The 12287-nt window shown below is 36.5% G+C and overlaps 1 protein-coding gene across 1 annotated transcript in view; it reads left to right on the forward strand.

Annotated features, from left to right (window-relative positions):
* XKR4 (XK related 4) overlaps positions 1 to 11967 on the forward strand; it is a 442293-nt gene extending 430326 nt beyond the window's left edge. The window contains exon 4 of the transcript XR_005380961.1: positions 4122 to 11967. The gene's annotated coding sequence lies outside the window, so the exon portion shown is untranslated. The remainder of the gene's footprint in view (positions 1 to 4121) is intronic.
* Positions 11968 to 12287: the final 320 nt, after the last annotated feature.

Raw genomic sequence — 12287 nt, forward strand, 5'->3', positions numbered from 1 at the left:
TAATTTTGTTAATTGTAGCAATTAGGCTAGCTCGAACACAGCCTGTGCTCACAGCAGAAAGCCAAGTGGAAGAAATGGCAAACAGCCATTTGCCCACAGAAATGAGGGGTTCAGAAACTCTCCTTTGAGTGTGTAAGGCATCATGTTGTTTGAGCATCCATCTGAAGCTCTTTCTCTAGATTCCATAAGAAAAAAAATCACATTCTTGTTATATTGTATGCAATGATCTAATCCAAAACGTAAAACTCTGTCAGTCTTTTGTGGTATATGTTCTGCTCAATAGGGATGGTTTAATGTCCCTGAAATGCCTAATCATTTTGCTAAAATATTTTACTCACATAAATAATATACTGACATAATATGTCAGAAACACTGACAAACTCAAATTTATGCTTTGGTTATTTTTTTACCCTTAGATTTTCTTGCAGTTCAGTTCCTCATATTGATAGTAACTTACCATGACTGGAACTTATTGTGTGCCAAGTGCTGTGCTATAGAGCTTTACCTATGTGACCTCATTTAATCCTTACAACCATCCATGAGTTAAGTAAGACCATTTACAGATGACAAAACATGATCTCAGAGACACTAAACAAATTGCCAAAGATCCCACAACTAGGAAACAGTGGACCTGAGAATTGAACACAACTTGTAACAACTTTGCACAACTGCAAATTTTTCTAGAAGACCAAGGAACATTTTCCCACCGACATCTATTTCTGATCTGGCAAGCTTTCAGGAGAAACAAAATCATGGTCTGACAATGAAATCTTCCAAAGCAAGTTTTATTTAAGGTCAAAGAGGTCTTCCAAAATGAAAAGTTAAAAATAAAAGTCAATAGTGAGAAATGGAAATTGCTATCACCTGTGACTGAATTTTACTTCCACTCCCTAATCCATGGTAGGTAGATACGTGCTATTTTTCCATTCTGGACAATTGTCCTCCTCCATGACCCTACTCTAAAGTAAGCGATAAATATAAAGTAACCTGATGGCTCTTCTTTTGTATTCTATACATGTGCTATACTGTCATCCAGTTAGGCACACTGAAACATAAACTCCAGTGCTTACTCTGAAATTCTGACAGAGAGAGACAGAGACAGAGAAAGAGAGAGAGGAAGGAGGGGGAGGGAGAGAGGGAAGAAAGATAGGCAAACATTTGAAGTGACATTATCCTACCCCACTGCCATGATTTTTCTCTAAATTATATATCTTGCAGTTCACACAATTTAATATGTAAGAGGATTATTATACCATTAGCTTGACCCATCATATAAATTGAGGAATTTTACCTTATATTGAAAGGTTAGGTGTAAAGAATAAAGCAAACATTTACCAACTATTTGTTGATTGATATTTCCTTTCTCTCCTCACTTTCGATGTAACATGTCTGAGTTCTATAGGATAACAGTAAAACTCATTCAATGGCATTGTATAGTAAGCTGTGTGATGTCCTTTGAATTGATGCTAAACAAATAGCCAGTAATAAACCCTAAATTTTTTCAACCTTGGTCTTCATTTTAGAAAAATATGCAGTGATCAATCTGACTTTAAAGTATGAAAAATACAAGCAATCTTCTGTCTTCCTACTTTGAGAAAATTTAAGCAGATCTTTATGATGATATGTTAAATTAGAAGTCACTAATTTTTATTGAAAGTAGCACCTAGGCAGCCTGGGTGGCTCAGCGGTTTAGCGCTGCCTTCAGCCCAGGGTGTGATCCTGGAGACCAGGGATTGAGTCTAACATCAGGCAACCTGCAAGGAGACTGCTTCTCCCTCTGCCTCCCTCTGTGCCTCTCTCTCTGTGTGTCTCATGAATAAATAAATAAAACCTTAAAAAAAAAAAAGAGAAAGAAAGAAAGCACCTAAAGAGAGATCTAAGTGTTACTACAGCACATTCCTTTTATAGATGAGACAACCAAGATCCAAAGAGATCAGGTCATTTTTGTAATCAGGATTCCTTCAGTCATCTGTTCAATAAGCATGATCCACAGGACTAGCCAGGAAACACACAGCCAAGCGCAGGAGTCTCACAATCCAGCAGTTTACACTTTGGTTATTAGCACCAAAATGGAGTCTTCTGACTTTAACTCTTTTTTGCACTCTTACACAACTCCTATTTTTAATATCTACACTTAATACTATACTAGAGCAACAAGGAAACATAACTTTCCCAATATTGTATTATGTAAGCCTCATAATAAACAACTGTCACACAATGACAAACATAAGGTAATGATGTAAATATAAAGATAAGTCAACAATGGCTGACAGTCTATAAAGAAAAAAGTAATTTTATAATTTGTTTCTATGCCTCTTCAATACTAGGCGTTTTTAAAAAAAAAAATACTAGGCGTTTTTAAGTCAAGGTCACAAGGCAACAAAAAGAAATTGAAATACTTTTTTGGCACATAGCACTTGACTCTAAACAATCATATCTGAATAACCTTTGGAGATATTCCTGAGAACTCTTTTTAAGAAGAGGCATGAAATTAGGATGCCTCTAAAATGTCTGAAGACTTTTCCAATAAGCTGCTTCTCTGATCTTCAGGAAATGACCTTTATTAGCACATATGGTACGTCTCCAGCATAGTGTTTAGGAATAACAAATTTCCAGACCTAAACCTCAGATATTGCAAACTGAGACATTGACCTAAAGCCATACTTTCTGTGTCCAGAAGAGCAACACTGTGCTGCATTACATTCAGGAGTCAGGACAGCCAGACTCACCTCATGTGGATACTGCATGCTGGCAAAGTACCCAAATCGAGTTTCTCCCCACAATATGGCCACGTGGTTGGCTTCCCTCAGCTGTAAGGGGTATATTGCTAAAGGTAACTATTAATTTGCATAACAAATTTTCTCTAAGTGAAATAACTCTGGTCAGGGAATGCATAGATTCTCTAAGGAATAAAAGGAAAGAGAAAAAACAGATTAATTTTTAAAAGCACAGAATAATTCAACGAATCTCTTGGTGAGTTAAATATCAATAAAACAGTTGACTAATAATGGTGGGAAGTATGAGGTATGGTCTCTAGGTTCAAGCCACTTTAGGTTGTTGATCACTGTGATTACTGCTGTTTTAGCCATCATGCAGGCCAAGAAGAGTATAGTTACTGATATGATGTTTGCAGAGCAAAGATCATGATGATAAAACAGACCAACATCAAAACTAATTAATCAACTTGATAAGCAAATATTACCAGCTCAGTACCAACACAAAATGTTCTCTTGTGTTGTTATTAAAGCCTGTCACCTAACTCTGTTATTAGAATTTCAGAAAATGTAAGGTTTCATGTTTTTATTATACTTCCATGTATCAAATTAAGCTAGTGCCCCTCTCCTCTCTCTATTGCTTGATTTGCATTAAAATGGAACTAATCAAATTCTTATTTCATTTAAGTGCTACAAATATTAACAAATGGAGATGTTGCATTTGAGTTCATTTAATTTAATAGTTCTAGTGGCATTCTGGTATGGAGTTGTACCAAATCAAGACTCTTAATTATTTCAAATTAATTCATTTATCAGTAAGTTCTACAACACCCCTAAGTGAGTTGAAAATACAGCTCAGGTTTCTATCATTGTACGAAATTCCTATTTTGGTTACAAACCAGTAGAACGTGTCTTAATCAACATCAGCATTTCAATCCATTGTGATTCTGGCACTTGGGCATGTCGGGTACTGCTAGTACTGCTACGTAAAACTTAGCAATTAACCTTCGACCCGGACTCTCCATGGCCCCACTGTGAGTTCTTATTCTATTCGAATTGCAAGCAATAGTACATCATCCTGTAACCAAAGGAGATCTGTTGGCTAGTCAAAGAATTGTCATTTTTATATCCTTCTTTCAAAGAACTAAAACATTCAACTTTCCTTATTAACCTTTCTAATGTATTGTACATAGAAAAGGAAATGGATCCCTGAAATACGTTCCAAAAGCCTGGGGTGAAACATTTCCCTAGGTCTGAATCAGAGGCTTGACGCCCCATGAAGAGGAATAAATGTCTCATGTGCCACAGGAAAGGGAAGGGGGACGAGCCCAATCATTCAAAATGTGAGCCTCGACTGTCACAAAGATGTGTAGTGTTGATGGTATCGATTCCCTTCTTTTTTTACAGAAACATCTTGGAACTTGTCAAGCTTTACGGAAGGTGATTTGCGTTAATTAATGCAACAGACCCTTTAATCTTGCAAATTCTTGACTTGTAATATTGTAGCCAAGCTACCGCAAGGGAAAATTAATCAGTTAGTGGGAAGGAACAGTCGTGCCATGCCGAGCCATGCCATGCCCGGGCCTGAAGAGAAAGACCTCTGTGAAGTAGAGCACTAATGAATTCATGCTACCTGCTTCCTCATCATTCATGCTATGAATATTCATCCGCTTCATTTGTTTTTGCCAGAAAGAGCTGCTTTAAAAACAAAAAGAAAAATGTCGATGGATTCCTGGGGCTCGCATAGCTCAAAGAATAGGTATTGGGTCATGGAGACTCCTGTTAATGGATACAAATCTACTTGTGTTTGGAAATGAAAAGAAAAAATGTCATTGTCATCTCTTTAATGATTGATCTGAGTACAGTGGCTGCCCTCACTTCGTTTCTTGAGAATACTGTTGTCAGCGTTGTAATAACAAATCTATGAAACTTGAATCTGTAATTCCATTTCAGAGGTAAAATCTGCATGGATGTAACTATTCAATAATTTGATTCCTGCCTTCCTGGGTGGTGGAACCTGGTGGTTTCAAACTGAGGCACATGAGCATGTGGAATTGACCTTCCTGTTGTTTCTGAGAGCCTACAAAACCTCGGTTACAAGCTATAAGGTCATCAAGAGAGATTCTTACTGCCTAAATGTTCACTTATAAGTAAACAGGTAGTTTCAGAATTTAAACAATCATGGTTCTTTCCCACTTGTTTCTGTTTTCCAAGAAAGGTTTGAGCTCCAAGATAAGGATGAATATACTTCAGATTATAATTTCAGGGCTTGCAAAGGAGTCAGACATCCAGTATGTTCTGATAAAGTTCCTGTCTAACCTTTTGGTAGAACAATTTTAGGAGTGAACCCTAGAAGAATGATGAAAGTCATCAGGTTTTTCCAATGAGCAACCTAACAGAAAAATCTTGTAAAAAGAAGCAAAGATCCTTTTTCTTGTGTTTCAAAGATGTTTCTCCTTGCTAAGTAGACCATCTTAGTGATTTGAGAGCTACTGAATGTAATCCCAGTTACAGGTGCCAGTATTGTGCTGCCTACCCTACTCTGTCAAAGTCATTTTTCAGAACCAGCGCTTGGCACAAGCACTGAAATCTAATGGCAAAAACTGGCCTACCACCATGTGACTTCTTTTCAATTACAAGGCAATGAAAACTGATAAGTTGAAGAAAACTGTAATTTCCTGAACTTCAAAGCCAAAATGGGCACAAAGAGATTCTGTAACATACAGTGAGTTGATTGACTGTGGGGACCCAGGAGCAATAAACAATCCACTTAGGCAAGGCTCATGAGTGAGAGCAGCTATAAGCTGTGTTGGCACAGAAGGTGATTGAAGAGGACACCTCCCAGTAGCTCATCAGGAATACTTGCCTTTTTAGAGAGCAGAGGATCAGAGTAGCCCCTGCCATTCCATCACTCCGAGGATAGTTACACCCATATGTGAAGGGCCAAGGCAGAGGCCAGAGAAGATGTCAGGGGCTTCATGTCTGAGACTAACTCTGTCTATAACAGCTCTCCTTGATCATTGGCCCCTATGCTGCTAGCTAGTTCTGCATGCCAAGAGCTTCTGATGAATTATAAGATGAGGTGTTTAAAGGTGTTGTAAGTACTCCTGCTTGTAGAACATGAACCATTGAATTATCCCTCATTCTAACAGGAACGAGATTCAGGGTTACTATGGCCTTACTCATCATCCCATTGTAAATATATCATGACATCATGAGAGCCTCTGTGTTCAAATTCACTAAACCAGGTTTACACGTCCTAGGTCTATGTATCTATCCCCAAATTGGAAAAATAATTCCTTGAGGATTATCTTCAGAATAATGGAAGTGAAAAAATGTGGACAGTTAAGTGATTTTCACCATGCACAAGACTACTAGAGTACTGATAGCCCTACAGCTCTGATTTTTTTTTCTTCTCATGACTAAGTTTCTTTCCACTTAGGGGCCTTCAACATCTGAATTTTCCAGATGATTGTTGAACCATCTTAACTAAACCGAAGTACACACTATGGCATTGTTAAACTATAAAGTCTGTCCACATGAATGCAAATATCCCAAAGCAAAGTGAAGAAGTAGGTCACTCAAGCAGTAAATTAGGTCTTTGTGATGTCAAACAGTTGGATACTTGGGAAAATCCAGATGTTTGAATGATATGGTTTCTCATCTGGTTGTCTGGTGTTGTCTAGATAGACAGAAAATGCTCAGGTGTTATAGGTAATGAAATTTAACTTTCTTGTGAAGTAATCTATTGCTAGTGATATTCTGCTGCTAAAAATCTCTTTGTTGTGCAAAGAGGAATAAATAATGCAGAGCAAATGCTATTTGATTTTTATTTACTTTTGGCAAACACATGAGTGGAAGAGGCTTGGGAGATTGTCCTAGGGGTATTCAGATGTGATTGTAGCACAGACCTCCTTCAGAAGGAAGGTTCTGGAGGCCTGCCACTGGGCTCCTTCCTGCCAAGGAAACATTTTATTCAGCTCCTTCCCAATCCTTTATAATTCTATCATTGCCCCTCTGCTCTTCACATACTCTTCATTGTTCACAAGTCTATTTGACTGAATTGTTCAAGAGAAATACAAATTGGTTAACTTTTTATTCTTCAAATAGGAAGTTTTCATTTTAAGGATTACATCTTCTAAGCAGAAAAATAAACTACTCAATGCAGTTATTTTATGGTGCATGTTATGGTGTTAACAGAAGTAAAAGGTGTTTTTCCCAAATTAAACAGAATGCATAACTTTTTTTTGTTTGTTTGGTTTGCTGATGTCATTTTGATTGCCAAGGACTAACTGGTTATACATATTAGAATATTAGTGTTTCCTTTGTAGTCATGGAAAAGAGAAAAAGGAAAAAATGTCATCAAAGGAAAGTTCATTTTCCAGAAGGAAGTTTGAGATAGTCATATGACTCTTGTATCTGTGATTACTTGTGAACAATTTCTTCCTTGTTTCATCTGATTTGGCCCTGTATTGGTGAGTGTGTGCATTTCCTCAAATTTGTGCTTACCTTATTTACTGTTCTGAAGTTGGACAGAAAAACAGGCAAGCTATTCAGACCGATTTTCTTTCCCATGAGCTTATGATGCAGAACTTGTTCTGAGGCATCAACTGTAAGCAAGGCACACAGAGCACTGGAAGGTATTCAGCTCTGCCAAGGTCATGAGAGGATTTCCAGAGAAAATCGAAATGTTTTGTACATTGTTAGGTAGTGTTGTGATTGTGTCGAATTCTACATTTCAGTGCCAACTTAGAAGGACTTCATGGGGTAATCAGTCCCCACACTTGTCGGCTCCCTCCTCCCATCAGACGCAGAAATCACATCACCCCAAAATCAAATGGGTGCTCTCCCTTGCTTAGCAAGGGCTTCCAGCCACCAAGTGTCAATTGCCCTATGCTAACTGTGTTTTGTAAATGCTCCTTTGGATGGCAGACCTTTGGATGCATCTTTGGATGGTTTGCTAGTCCCACACCTGTGAAAGCCTTCCAGCCTACAGAGCTGCTCCTTCCTGTCACAGATGACATACCAACCCGATATGGCTTTGCTTTCCTTTTTCCTTGAGATTTTTACCTCACTAACTCCTTTTCCAAATCTTTGTACCTTCATGTTATCAATAGGATATTTAGTTCAATGTTTCAGTCAACTGGCAACAAAGAGGCAACAATCAATTGGCAACTACAAAAACATTAGGCACTTTTTTTGTTATCTTTTGTTATGTAATAATTGAGAGGAAGTTATGGTTTAGTAGAAAACTAAAAAAATCCCTGTGTTGATTATAATGGCTATTTTAAATACTTAAATATATTCTATTAAACCATATCCTTTTACACTATGAAATCTATTCTTTTCTGGAGACAAGAACATGCAGGGGCCCTGTCCAGCAGTGGAAACACAGGGGCGTGGAATCTGAGCCCCTTGAGTCCTCATTCTTTGTTGGTCACTTAAGCCTCAGAAATTCATCCTCTGCCTCTTTTTTCCCCATATGTAAAAGAGAGATAATCTTTATCTACCTACCTCAGAGTGGTGTTGTGAGGAGGAATTAAGTTCTTAAAGTGCTTGACACTTGATAACTAACATTAGCATAAAGGAGGCCTGTGTGCAGCCTTAGGATAGGCTGCAGTGGGGGAGATGAAGGCAGCCTAGCAACATGACAGCAATAAGTCACGAAGTAGAGTATGATCACTTAACAGAAGTGAAACTTTTTCTTCAAAGGTCTAATAGAACTTTTTTTTAAAATTATCAGCTTTTAAATGAGAAAAATTAACTCTTTTCATACAAACATTTAAAAGTTTCATATACACTAACGATTTTCCTCTTAGCCAAACTGAATTTTACTAAATATTTATTAAACATATCCAGAAGACTGGGCTCCTTCTGATGCCTAAAGAGTTTGCATGCCTGATCCCAAACTCCATTTTCCAGAATGCCCACATGATGTTGGAGTTCAGAACTAATGATTGCCAAGTGGTGTTCTGGAACCCACTACCAGGAGGTAACAATTTGAATAGATAGATTAGATTTTGTGTTATTTACAGTGAGTTTCTTTTTCATCCCTAAGATGACACATCTCTCCAGATTATAAATAAATTTTAAATTTTTCAGAGACGTGTTTACACAAGGGTTTCTATATAGTGATATACATGTATACTTACACGTGCATAAATCTTAGTATACAACTATAGGACAAAGGAGATGGTAGGAAAACAACTATAGGGAACATCCTGTACAACTTCCCCCCAAAGTAAATGCTTTTTCTTAAATATTTAGTCCTAAATAACATGATTTGAGGTTATAAATATTTATCATTTTTGAGTCATGGAGGCAATATTGTAAAGTAGGAATTCACCCATGGAATTATACCAACAATTCAGATACTGTTTTAAAGATGTGACTTCACGGGGAAAAGTTATGTACATAAATGCTGTCATTGTGCCCTTAGTTTATAATTATATTCCTTTGCAAAAAAAAAAGTGCATGCTCTTAAAAATATGAAATAAGTTTTCAGAAAGTTTATCTTGATAAGTGGGTTTAAAATCATGTTGTGCCTGGAGGTAATATAGTGTATACCTTCAACATAATCTCTTCTGGATTCCAAAATCTAGTTGCTGGTGGTATAGCTTAAAATTTCAGATTGGTGAAACATTTCTGATGCATGGTATTAAACCTTTTGAAGCATGAATTTAACCTAGGCAATTATCTGATCCATTAAAAAAAAGTTTATGTTGCCATGCCAGACTTAAGATAAATATCATTTTTTAGACTCAAAATATGAGAATTGTGAGTCGAAATAATTTGAATTTCTGACTTTTTCCCCCAGTGCCAAAAGTTTTTCAAACCAAAAGTGTAACAGAATGTCCTTGTTTCTGAAGGGAAATATCCATGTCTTTCTTTTATTTTTGTGCAAGAGACCTGAATTTAACTGTACTAGATTCAGGTGCATGCAAATAAGAAAATGTATGGCAGCCTTTTAGGGGGGTTGGCCAGGATGAGAGGGGGCTGTGCAGAGAACTCATCATTGAAAGGCTGTATGACAAAGGTACAAAACAGAATCTAAAAGTAGTAGGGCTGTACAACTCCTTGTAATGATAGAAATGAAAATTCCTCACCAAAGAGATGAAAAAACAGGTGTAGACAACATGTTATTAGACAGAAGCTACATTAATTACTGCAAAAAAGGAAATTTGAACCCCTTATATTTTACCCTTAAGGCTTTCCAGTCCACATGAAACTTTCCAGAGTGTTCCCTGAAAACAGTAGACTTTTTTAGAAAACTAATTTTTAGCAGAGATATATGTGACTATACTGCCATGGACCAGTCATTATATAATTATGTGTATGCAATGCTTCATAGATGTAGTTGTCAACTTTTACGATTACTTCCAGTTAATTCTGTTCCATAAACATGTGGAAGAAAACACATGGAAAACTCTTTTTTGCTCCAAAGGAATGCCTGCTAACTTATTTATAGTCTCTCTTATTCCTGGCATATTAATATCACCAAACTCCTTTCATATCTAGATGGTACGAGATCACTAAAAAAATGAGGTTTTCAGCAAACTGCTTATTAAGGTCTCACCTAAAGCTTCTCTTTAGTGAAGGTGGCAGAAGGAGAGGGAACATGGGTGAGAACCTTGCCTCTATTAAATTGTCTCTGCTTTTCTTCTCAGTTATCAGACAGCTCAGTAGCCTGGAGAGCAAAATGATGTAAGACATGCAAATTAGGTTTTTCCCATTCTCAGAGCAAGGAGGGCAACCAATGAGCCAGAGGTTACCACACCTTTGAAACCAAATAGTACATTGAATTTAGGGCTAAGACAAAAAAAAAAAAAAAAGTAAAGTATGAACAACATCATCCATCCTGTTGGTTCTTTTCATAGTTTTTACTGAATTATTTTTACAGTGTAGATCAGAAGTTTCTAGTAATGATAAGAAATACCATTTTATTTATAGCTTCAATACAGAAATGGTGAAAACATGAGTTACAAAATTACCAGGGATACAGACTTTGTCTGTACTGACACCTTACCTAGCAAATTGGAAACAAATACTAGTTAATATTCTGGTTTCATTAAAAACATCTAGTTTTTAAAAAGGAGCATTTTGCTCAGCATCAAACCATTACACAATATAAACCTGCTTCCAAATGGCAAGGATTTTTGCTACTGACATTTGTTCTTCATTCTGCAGTTATTTTAAGTAAATAATTTTCACATCTAACTACCTCAGCTACTGTTATTTTATTTAGAAACATGAAATCATGCACTTTGTAACCAACAAGTTTTTCATTTAAAAATTCAAAAGGATACTTGGTGCAAAGCAATTTTCAAAAATTTGTATATGATATAAGAAACCCAACCTCAGGAGGTTGTTCTTAATTTTGTTTATTGGTTTCTAAGTTCGATCGGGGTAAAATCTCCTTTCCACTTAACACCAAGAGAAGCTGCTCTATATTTGCTTAATTTGCCTTAAACATTTTGTGCTCCTTTCCCTGTTCAATTTTTTTTGTTTGTTTGTTTTAAATCTATCTCTGAAAAGAAAATATAACAGGTGGCAGATGAACATCAAACAAGAGAATGGACCAATCACTTCTCAGTTCCCTGTTGTCAACTCTGCATGACATTCTGATTGTGCAAAATTGCCATTCCTGTGCTTCTCTCTCCCATGATCATTCCAGAAATAAGGTCTGAGAGATCCCATGTGTGTGTTTAGGGAACAGTGTAGACTTTTCCCCCAGTACAAGCACAGTGCCTGGACCCGAATGATAACCTTGGCAGTTCTTGTGCTTTTACTTTGTAAACATTGTACAAATGTATTTGGAATTTTATTTGAAATGAAGAATTAAACTAGTTATTAATTTTTTTTCCTTCCTGTAAATATATATATTCAAACTCCATGTATCCAAACATTCCTTTAGCGTTCGGATTGTAAGAGTGTCTTTATTGGCTGGACGCCGCCATCTCAGGCCGCGGTCCCATGTGCTCTAGTTGAAAGCACAGTGTGTGAAGTATTTGATGTACTATAATACCATAGTTATTTTGGTCTGTTAAGTAAGTTGCAAATTGTGATGAAATGAAGTGGAAAGTAGTGCTTCATAATGAACAAATTTCCTTGGTTACATGATTTTTTCTTGTAAAACTTTAAAAAAAAGAAAACTTGAAATTTTATATATTTGGATTTTGTAGATTTTTTTTTTTATTTTATTGCAACACAAGGTACCAAAATCATTAAATAAAGTACACTGTGGTCATTTTAACAGAAGTCTGAGTTCCTGATTATTTATAAATCTATGAAGAGAGCAGTCATTGTGGGTCTAAGATGGGTAGACGGGGGGAGTAGGCCATCTTCTTAGGCATAATCTCAAGACAAAATGATTTAAACCTGAAAATAAAGAAAGCTGAGTTCTGCCAAATCTGAGATTTAAAATAAAATTATATAAATTTCTAGGATATGTTTCATTTGTTTATTTCTGAAAAGTGCTAAAGAATGTTTCTCTAGAACCAGTATTAAAACAAAGAGATGTTTCATATCACAGAAGGTTAACAATCTAAATAATTTGTCTAAACATTAAGAAAA

Source organism: Canis lupus, chromosome 29 (assembly GCF_011100685.1).
Source record: "Canis lupus familiaris isolate Mischka breed German Shepherd chromosome 29, alternate assembly UU_Cfam_GSD_1.0, whole genome shotgun sequence".
NCBI lineage: Eukaryota > Metazoa > Chordata > Mammalia > Carnivora > Canidae > Canis > Canis lupus.